Here is a 10226-nt window from a genome sequence, read left to right as displayed (position 1 = left end):
ATCTCAGTTCTTTCCGTGTTTGGGGTAGAGGACACTGTTGAATCACTTGAATCTTTTTTACCTGGGGTCTGACCACCCCTTTACCAATGACATAGCCCAGATATTCAATTTCAGTCTGTGCTATAGCACATTTGAGTGGATTGATGGTAAGACCAGCTTGCTGTAGTCGCCGCAGAACTTCTTGTAGATGTTGTAGGTGCTGTTCCCAAGTGTCACTATAGATAACAATGTCATCTAGATAAGCGGCCGTAAAAGACAAACCATGTAATATCTGGTCCATGAGCCTCTGAAAAGTGGCTGGAGCCCCATGCAGGCCAAAAGGAAGAACCTTAAAATGGAATAGTCCCCAGGGTGTTCTAAAGGCAGTCAACTCTCTGGATTGAGGAGTGAGAGGAATTTGCCAATATCCTTTGGCGAGGTCGATGGTGGTCAGATACTGGCTTCGACCTAAACGATCAATAAGGTCGCTTATACGGGGTGTTGGATAGGAATCAAACTTTGAAACAGAGTTCAAGTATCGGAAATCAATGCAGAACCGTAAGGTTCCATCCTTTTTGGGGACTAAAACCACTGGGTGGCACCACTCACTCTTAGACGGTTCGATGATTCCCAACGTCAGCATCAAATCAATCTCTTCCTTGAAAGAGACTTGTAATCGCTCAGGTATTCGATAACTCATTCTTTTGACAACAGCATCATTTTTCAACACAATCTCATGTTCGATCAATGTTGTGGCTCCCGGATACTCAGAAAAAAGATCAGAGTGACAAATGGCTCTCACTTGGGATTGGCGATCCTTGGGCAAATGCTCCAGATCAACACATTCCGTGACCGGTTGAGGCAAATATTGCTCCTCTAGTTCCTCCTCCCTCACCTGTTGAATCATCAAGACTTGTGACTCCTTTTCAGGACGAGGAATCCACTCTTTCAGCAAATTAACGTGCAAGATTTTACTCTGCTGTCCCAAGCCGGGTGTAGAAATTTCATAGGTGGTGCGTCCCAGCTTCCGTTGGACCTCAAATGGACCTTGCCATTTTGCCAATAATTTGCTTTCCTGACTTGGTAACATCACCAACACTTGCTGGCCAGGGTTAAAACTTCGTTCACATGCAGACCGATCATACCATGACTTCTGAGATCTCTGTGCCTCAGCCAGGTGACTTTGAGCCAGTTTTGCCATCGTTCCCAACCGTTCCCTCATCTGCATCACATAAGAGATCACGTTTACCGAATCCTCGTTACCTTGTGTTCCTTCCCACAGCTCCCGAAGCAGGGTCAAAGGGCCTCTCACCTCACGTCCATATAATAACTCAAAGGGAGAGAACCCCGTCGAGGCCTGAGGAACTTCTCTGTATGCGAACAAGAGATAGGGCAACCACTGGTCCCAATCCTTGCCTGACTCACTGACGAACTTGCGAAGCATTTGCTTGAGTGTTTGATTGAAACGCTCTGTGAGGCCATCGGTTTGCGGATGATAAGGAGTGGAACGTAAACTCTCAATACCCAAAAGCTGATATACCTGCTTCAAGAGAGTTGACATAAAATTAGTGCCCTGATCAGTAAGGATCTGACAGGGGAATCCAACTCGGGAAAAAAGTTGTATTAAGCATGTTGCTACGTACTTGGCTTTAATGGACTTCATCGGGAACACCTCAGGATATCTAGTTGCATAATCACTGATAACAAGCATAAATCTATTTCCAGCTCGACTCCTTTCTACAGGACCTACAATATCCATCCCCAGTCTCTCAAAGGGTGTACCCACAACAGGTAAAGGTTGTAATGGAGCTCTGGAAGGACTTCTCATTGAGACTTTCTGACACTCAGGACAACTTTTACAGTATCGCGTCACATCCCTCCTTAATCCTGGCCAATAGAAGTGTCTCTTGATACGGGCCAAGGTCTTGTGTTTCCCTAAGTGGCCAGCCCAGGGAATCGAATGACCCAACTGGAGGATTACCTCTCGGACACATTGTGGTACGACAAGCTGGTTTGTTGATTCGAACTGACGATAAAGAATACCTTTTTGAAACAAATACCTTTCGGCAGAGTCAGTGTCATCCGCATTGGCTGTAGCTTCCTGTTCCCCTTTCTTGAGGTACGGAGCTAGACTGACGTCCTCCTGCTGTAACTGGACCATGTTAGTAGGCACCTGGAAACTTTGAAACAAGTCACCCGAGGGGTTAGTCGGTGTCTTGGAAACATTATATGCAAGTTTGTCTCGTCGTTTTTCACTACGGGACTTCCGTGACTTTGAAGGTTCTACTTCAATATCCACATCAAAGAAAGGCAAAGTACTGAGTGTTTGTGTCAGTTCCTCTTTCTGTTTCTTTTTGGCCCTGGTTACCACAACATTACAAAGCTGTTCTGACTGCAGTAAATCCAAAAGTACTGGTAGATCATGCCCCAGAATCACAGGATACGGTAAATTTTCTGCAACTCCCACGTCCATGAGATAAGTCTGTCCCTGTACTTTGATGTAAAGACCCGCGGTAGGTAACAGTTTCTCATCGCCATGGACACAGCATATCAATCTCTGGTCAGTAGAATTAATCAAGGCAGGTGAAACAAACTGTCGGTGTACCAACGTCTGGTCGCTGCCAGTATCAACCAGATCAGGAAGTTCTTTACCGTTCACTTCCACAGTGGTCATCTTTACGGACAATCCGGGCTTCACCGGAGCTGCATTACTTCTGGGCACATAACAGACTTGAGAGAGCTTAACGTTCTTCGGGCAAACAGGTTTGGTATGACCCTCTTGGCCACACAGGTAACAAATAGGCACTTTCTTAGGTGATTTGAGAAACACCGCTTCAGCTTTCCCTGCTACAGGAGGCTTACCAGAGTGGTAGTGAGGGGGCGGATGAAAGACATGGGGCTTTCGAGAATCTCTCCCACCCCGCCAACTCCATGGCTGGTTCCTTCCTCGAGCAGCAACGAACACATTCGCCAGTGATGCAGCCTCAGCAGCAGTATCAGGGCCCCGCTCCCGGATCCATACCTGAAGCTCAGGAGAGAGCATTCGCAGATACTGCTCAAGAATAATTATTTCTCCAATTTCCTCAGTAGTTTTACCTTTAGGTCGAATCCATTTCCCATACAGCTCCTTGAGCCTGGCATACAGTTCATTGGGACTCTCAGATGATTCAACCTCCAGAGAACGAAATCTTTGTCGATAAGTTTCTGAATTAATGTCGTACTTTCTCAGAATAGCCGACTTAACACTCAGATAATCCAGCGAATCATCAATGTCCATAAGCACATATGCCGCTCGGGCCTTACCGGTCAGTAGGGGAATCAGTCAGAACGCCCAGTCAGCCTTAGGCCAACCACATGCTGCAGCAATCCTCTCAAAGGTTATCAGAAAATGTTCTATGTCATCAGAGTCACTTAACTTTTCTAATCTGGGTTCTTTGATCCAGGACTGACCTCTGTCTTGGTCCACGTGGTGAAGTACTCTTTCCCTCCTTGCCGGAAATGGTTGATCAAGATCAGGGTCACCATCCTGCCCTTCCTCTGGACTTGGATTCATAGAACGTGGATCAGGGGTGGGTGGAGTAGGAATACGAGCTTGTACCTCCATCTGAAGTAAACCAAACTGGTGCTGCAATGCCTTAAATCGTCGTTCTTGTTCCCTTTGTTCTTGGGCCCTCCCGGCCTCCCGAGCATCCATCTGCGCCATGTGGGCCCGGAACAAACTCGTCAAATCTGCCAGCGTTGGCTCCTGCCCTCCAGACTCCTCTGGCACAATCTCCTCACCATCCTCTATGGTCTCCACCTCTCCTTCCTGTACTTCCCTTGGCATCATCCTTTGTGCCCCTCTTCTTCCAGGTCGACTCATGGCTCCAAAAAAACAGGGAGGACAAAAAAAAAAGGAAAAAAACAAAAAATAGGAAACCTGCGTCCTCTGCAGATCCCACTTCTGACACCATATGTGAGGGACCGAGTAGTCAAGGGCAAAGGACACAGGATTTCCAACCAAAAATTATTTATTTAAATACAAAAAAAGAAAGTTACAAAATCAAAATAATTGAAAAACTGAATAAAAATAAAGTCAGGTCTGGGCCCATAAAGAAAAAGGGTCAACTGAACAGGATCAAACTTAACAGAAATCAAATCAAACTAACCAAACCAACATGACCTTCCTAATGACACACATTGGGAACTTATATATACAAAGGACTAGTCCATTAAACACACACAAGGGACACCACAATCATCACTTAACACAATTACACTAAATAAAGTAATAAACTTCAAATTTATCAATAAAGAGATCATAAAATAACTTACTCCAGTAATTATAATAACCAAAATGTAAATAGAATAATAAACAAAACTAACATATAATCAATAACCCCCCCCCCCCCCCCCCCCCCTGCTAATTGGCAACATGGATTAACCCAACAGCATAAAATGGCAGCCACTGACGCCAGCCCGTCCTTTAATGGAATGGACCTTCACCGGAGCTCTACGTCCCAGGCAGCGCCACAACTCCACTTTCCACATGCAGGTAACTTAAACTCAAAGAAAATAATATTAACACAATATACCACCAATAACTAGAAAGTGTGCACCCAACCTAGTCATGTATGATAACAGTGAAAATGATAAATAAAGTGAATGTAATGAACCAAATTTGTGTCTGTCGTTATTATGAAATGTATACAAGGGTGATCTGTAACAAAATATTGAATGACGTAATGTATTAAAGGATAACCAAAATAACAAACAAACGAAAAAGAATGCATGATTTTGCATGGGTTAGTTACCGCCTTGCTGTGTGGCCACGTTGTCGGCCATCACAGAACCTTATCTACAAGCATGGCTGTAACCTCTTTGCAAAGATGGTGTCCTTTTTTTCTCTTATGGCATTTCCTTTTGAATACATTAGTTATTTTATAGGTTTTGATATTTTCTAAGCCATTTGATGCTTGAAACGGAAGGTTAAAGAGATACTTTGCACTTTGTTCCTTTCTCGCCTAGTTAACTCTTTTGCCAACTAAGCTCTTTTTTTCTTTTTTTTCCCTACTCAGTGTCTTTTAACTTTTCTTGTTTTTCTCTGAATGTTCAGGGGATTCGTGATCTTACTAAACGAAAAGCTTAATTTTTATTTAGTAAATCTAAAAGAAGAGATGTTTATATTCTATAAGAAACTCATTCTAGTTTTAGTGATCAGTCTTTTTGGTCAGTGGGGAGGTAAAACTTTATTTTCTCATTGGTCTACTCACTCAGGGGGAGTTGGATTTTTTTTTAACCATAATAGCTCTAATTTAAACCTTTCTTTTTTCAATATTTGTCTACAAAATTGCTTGCTTCAAATCTGAAATTTTCTTCAGCAGCATTTTTTGTGGGAGGGGATTTAAACGAAGCCCCTGATCCTGATCTGCATTTAGGTAGATTCCCCCCAAGATTTAATGTTAATCGCCTTAATTTAGTTATAAATGATTTCTGTTGCAGCCTTTCTTTGCTGGATGCTTACAGACACGTCCATGGAAACAGTATCTCCTCATTTACACGGTTTAAAGCAGACATGTCACAAAAATTCTAGAATAGACCTTTGGCTTATATCTGACTTATATCTTTAAATAGCTCCTGCCTGTATCTTGAAATATCTGAGGTTCCTAACAGTTTTCAGAGACGACCAGGATACTGGAAACTCAATGCTTCGTTTTTACAACTTCCTTTATATTGTTCAGACATTAAGAACATTATTGAAAAATGTAAAGTTAAGTCAGACTCTGCTATTGCAGAGGGAACTTTTTAAGTACGAGTGCTGGAAATTTTCTATACAGGTAAACAACTTTCTAGAAGAAACGTTCTTTCTGGAAGAACTGGACATCCTAATTACAAAGGCCCCATTTAATAAGAGTCCGGGCCCTGACGGGTTTTCTATTTGAATTTTAGCAATCATTTTGGAGTGATATAAAATATTTGGAAGGAATGTTTAGATCGAGGGGAATTATCCGGATCAAAGAAGCAAGGTCTTATTACTTTAATTCCTAAACCAAATAAAGATACAAAAATTTTAGGATATTAACATTTTGGCAGATATTGATAACCGAAAATTATTTACATTTGAAGGCCGATAACCGATATATTGGCCAATAAATCTAAATTCAAATTTTGATATACCTTGATAGCCTGAATACATAAAAAAAGGATCACCATTAAAAGCCATGTCCCAAACACTTCAACATAAATCAAACACATACAATACAGTAGCCTAGTTTGATTTCTTAACTTTTCAAATTAATTTTACACTTCTATGGCCAACTTTCTTTATTAAAAAATTGTAACACTTTATAATAAGGTTTCATTTTGTTAGTATTAGTTAGCATGAGCCAAAAATTAATGAACACTTCTACAGCATTTATTAATCTTAGTTAAAGGAGCCGTATGTAAGAATGTGGCCAAAACTGGTACTGCAATCACTTATAATTACTGTAGAGTGGTGTATCCCTTCTCCCTCCTCCCTGGCTCGAGGTTGCCAAATAGCCTGCAGGATACAGCAGGAACGTAGGCTGCTACAAGAAGCTTTTTCTGTTAATTATGTTTATGCTTCAAATGAGAGATGTTTTGCAAAGTAATTATATATCTCAAAAATGTACTAATGGTGATTAGCCAAATATAATCGTAAAGATGTACGCTCATGTGTGACAGTACATTTGTTAGAACATTAGCTGTTAGTCTAGCTTGTATCGGTAGGTATCTGTCATTAACGTAAGTACAAGCACAAGCCTCTGTCACTGTGTGTAACCGAAATCAAAGATACAGCTATTCATTTAGCTGACGCTATAAGTGAAAGCGACCAGCTGTATTTTTTAACTTACCCTGCAGTACACGTCCATAAAGCTAAAATATGTGATGTGAAAGATTACATGTCATTCTATTATTTTTGGCTGTAGAACTTGCATAAACAATAATGGGCGGGCTAATGTTGTTTTCCTCAGCGTCTCATCATAATGACAGAGAAACGGGCTCTAATAATGCATTGCTAATGTTAGCAATGACAACTCACCGTTTTTGACCCACCTCCTCCATATGAGCTTACGTAACGTTACTTTGCATGAACATGCATAACTTTGTTCGACTGTCCGGAATATTCGAAATGTTTACATCAAGTAAAAGTTAGCCAAACATAGATGAATCTTACCTGTCCAGGAGAAAATTAGCAACGTTGGCGTCTGTCTTCAAATTCTTGTCTGTTTTCAGCCGTCTCCATCTTTCAAAGGCATCTCCAATACAGATCCTTGTTTTATTTCGGACTTTGTCACAAAGTATTTCGGATTCATAACGAGGTTTTTTTGGTTTCGTAACGTTAGACATTTTTTTTAATCCGATTCCGACACGTTTGTAGCTGCAGCTGTGGTAACTAGCAGAGCTGGCAACCCGGATGCCGCAACACTACTGACTTTGTGATTGGTAGATAGGTGGAGGGTGGCGCATCAGAACAAAACACAACATGACAACATCAACATCAGTTGAGGGCTGCAACTTCACTTTTTAAATGACAATATCCTGGCCGGACTACTGTTGTCAGTGATAAAGGTATTTGAAATGAACATGATTTCTTAATGTCTAGTGACATATCAGGGTCATTTTATGATTAATTGAAATACATTTCTTACATACAGCTCCTTTAATGTTAAGTTCAGCATTTTATAAGAATTTTTTAAGATCCAAAGTTGTATCTATTAACATTAATGCACTGTGAACTAATATGAACACAAATATTTTATTAACTAACATTAACAAAGGCTATTGCTCTCTTATAGTTCATGTTATGCATTTACAAATGATACCTTATTGTAAAGTGTTACCAAAAAAATCAATTGCCTAACAAAAAATTTAAATAAAATACCTAAATATTGCAAACAAGTCATTGGATAAAATTGGGCTGCATAAAGAAACAAAATGCATGTGCCATAGAGAAATTAAATGGAATCGCCTCCGCACGGACAATAAGGAAATTATTTTAATCAAACTATATTGTTGATGAAAATAATACGAGTTATTGATAACAAATCAGTGTTTTTGAAAAATTGAAAAACTTTTTTTTTAATATTACAGTAATTGTGAACATCTTTAATATAGGCTTACTGTTTTAAATGAAATCATTGCTGTGTGAGTGCGCGCGCTGAAGAGAATGAGCGTTAAACTGAAGCGCTTTGCTAGAAGGATAATCAACTCAACGGTTGCTGAAGAATGCAACTGAACCCAAAGAATTTACAACTTTCTATTACAATAGTGTATACAATTATAAATTATAATAATATGACAGTCCCAATCATAGCTTTTATTGTTTTGCATTGCTGTTTGATCGTGCTGAAGCTGAAGAGAACGAGTACCGGAAAACTGAAGAACTTTTCTAGCAGGTTGTTTAAATCAACAAAACGCATCCTATGTGAGATTAATCAGATATTGAATGACCAAGCAAACTTGACTGTGCTGGTCAGAAAGTGTGGGGGAAAACGCCCCCCTTAAGGAAAATGTGACATTACTGTGAAACAAAACATAAACGTGAATTGCCATCCCAGTTTTGAGTGACTATGGCAGGAGTTATTCACCAAATATTAAAATTGCTCAACCTTCATAATTAATTAGTATTTTGACTTAAAATATTTTTGTAGAAAGTGGGCGTTTTACCCCAGCGTGTTTCTTACCAACCAGTTTGCTTCATATATCAACAGCAAAATGAACAGACTATAGTTTTTAATCTCTAAAAGTAATTTATCAACATTTTTTTTACATTTATATTTATACATATAACATATAACTAAGCCATGCAAATAAATATGTTGTAATTAATTAATAAATAAACAAACATTCATTTATTAGCCATTCACTGTTCATCCATGCAAACTTTACAGATGAATTCCCCTCGAATCTCATTGGAACAATCTACATGTGGCACCCCTCACACCTTATCCACCTATTCTTGGCCTAGGGGACAGCTCTTCTAGAATCGAGGAGGGTGACTGACTCAGTCCTTTAAAAAGGAAAAAAAAATACATTAGAATACAGAAACCCACTGGGGCCTGTCAAAACAACACACACACACACACACACACACACACACACACACACACACACACACACACACACACACACACACACACACACACACACACACACACACACACACACACACAACACACACACACACACACACACACACACACACACACACACACACACACACACACACACACACACACAATTTAGTGATGAATAAGATGATGATGATGATGATTATGACAATGACAGTAGCCTAATAGTAATAGAGGTTGTAATACAAATTAAATGACCAGCTGGAGTGTCTTCAAGTGACTGGAAGGCAAATTATAGTAAGCTCTTTAAATTACATAGTTTTTCTTACCATGTTCAGCTGGCCTCTGGAGACTTGTTCCAAGTTGTGGTTGGGAGTGGGGGCTTGTGCTGGGGACCACGGATGATCCACTAGGTCCTGTCAAGAAAACACACCCACACACACAATTTAGTGAGGATGAAGATGATGATAAAAATGACAAATATAGCTGCGAGCATATAATATATAGCTACGGGCCCAAGCCGGTGGCACCGCCACCCCGGTTCCTTTAGTTACCTAAAGGCACCGGGGTGGCGGTGCCACCAGCTTTGGCCCTTCATCGCTGCTCGCAGCTATATTTATATATATAAAAAAGAAGCCGGTTGCACCGCCACCCTGGTGCCTTTAGTGTTATTGTGCACGAAGTGCAAAAACGTAACCATGCTTTGACTGTCGAAAAGAAGTGTGCTGTAGAGCTTGCATCAGTCTGGGCTCTGCAAAAGTGCGCATCGAGGGCACATATCAACCACAAAGTCTGCGTGAGCAACCTTCTGAAACCTAAAATGAAAAATGAGACGCCCTACGGACACATGAAATAAGTACACAAGACCGAGTATTTATATGAAGTGTGCCATTTGGGACAGGGCCTATGATCTTGAACCACAATAGCCACATATATGAGATAATTTAAATATAGAATATTCTTTAATGTCATAGGATGTCATAGCTCAATATGTTTTGCAGCATTTAAATGTGTAAATATAGAAGCCCAGTATTTATCTGGAGGTCTTTGTACAGGTTTATTAATGTAATTATACTTTACGCTTATGTGTACTATGATATGCAATGGAAGTAAATTTTAATGTTTAACATGGGTATATACACAACACATAGCATACGATATAATATCTTAAGA

General features: G+C 40.2%; 1 long non-coding RNA gene across 1 annotated transcript; it reads right to left on the bottom strand.

Moving 5' to 3' along the window:
- Positions 1-8284: 8284 nt before the first annotated feature.
- Positions 8285-9470, bottom strand: LOC143714610 (uncharacterized). Its single transcript, XR_013195569.1, has 2 exons — positions 9383-9470; positions 8285-8992 (listed from the first exon to the last, which is right to left on the bottom strand). It is a non-coding gene; the product is annotated as an uncharacterized LOC143714610 (long non-coding RNA).
- Positions 9471-10226: the final 756 nt, after the last annotated feature.

The sequence above is a fragment of the Siphateles boraxobius genome, unplaced genomic scaffold (genome assembly GCF_051911475.1).
Source record: "Siphateles boraxobius isolate OS27281-9 unplaced genomic scaffold, OSU_SipBor_1 55, whole genome shotgun sequence".
NCBI classification, from domain to species: domain Eukaryota; kingdom Metazoa; phylum Chordata; class Actinopteri; order Cypriniformes; family Leuciscidae; genus Siphateles; species Siphateles boraxobius.
The sequence above is the reverse complement of the archived record's forward strand: the minus strand, read 5'-3'. Positions and strand labels throughout refer to the sequence as shown.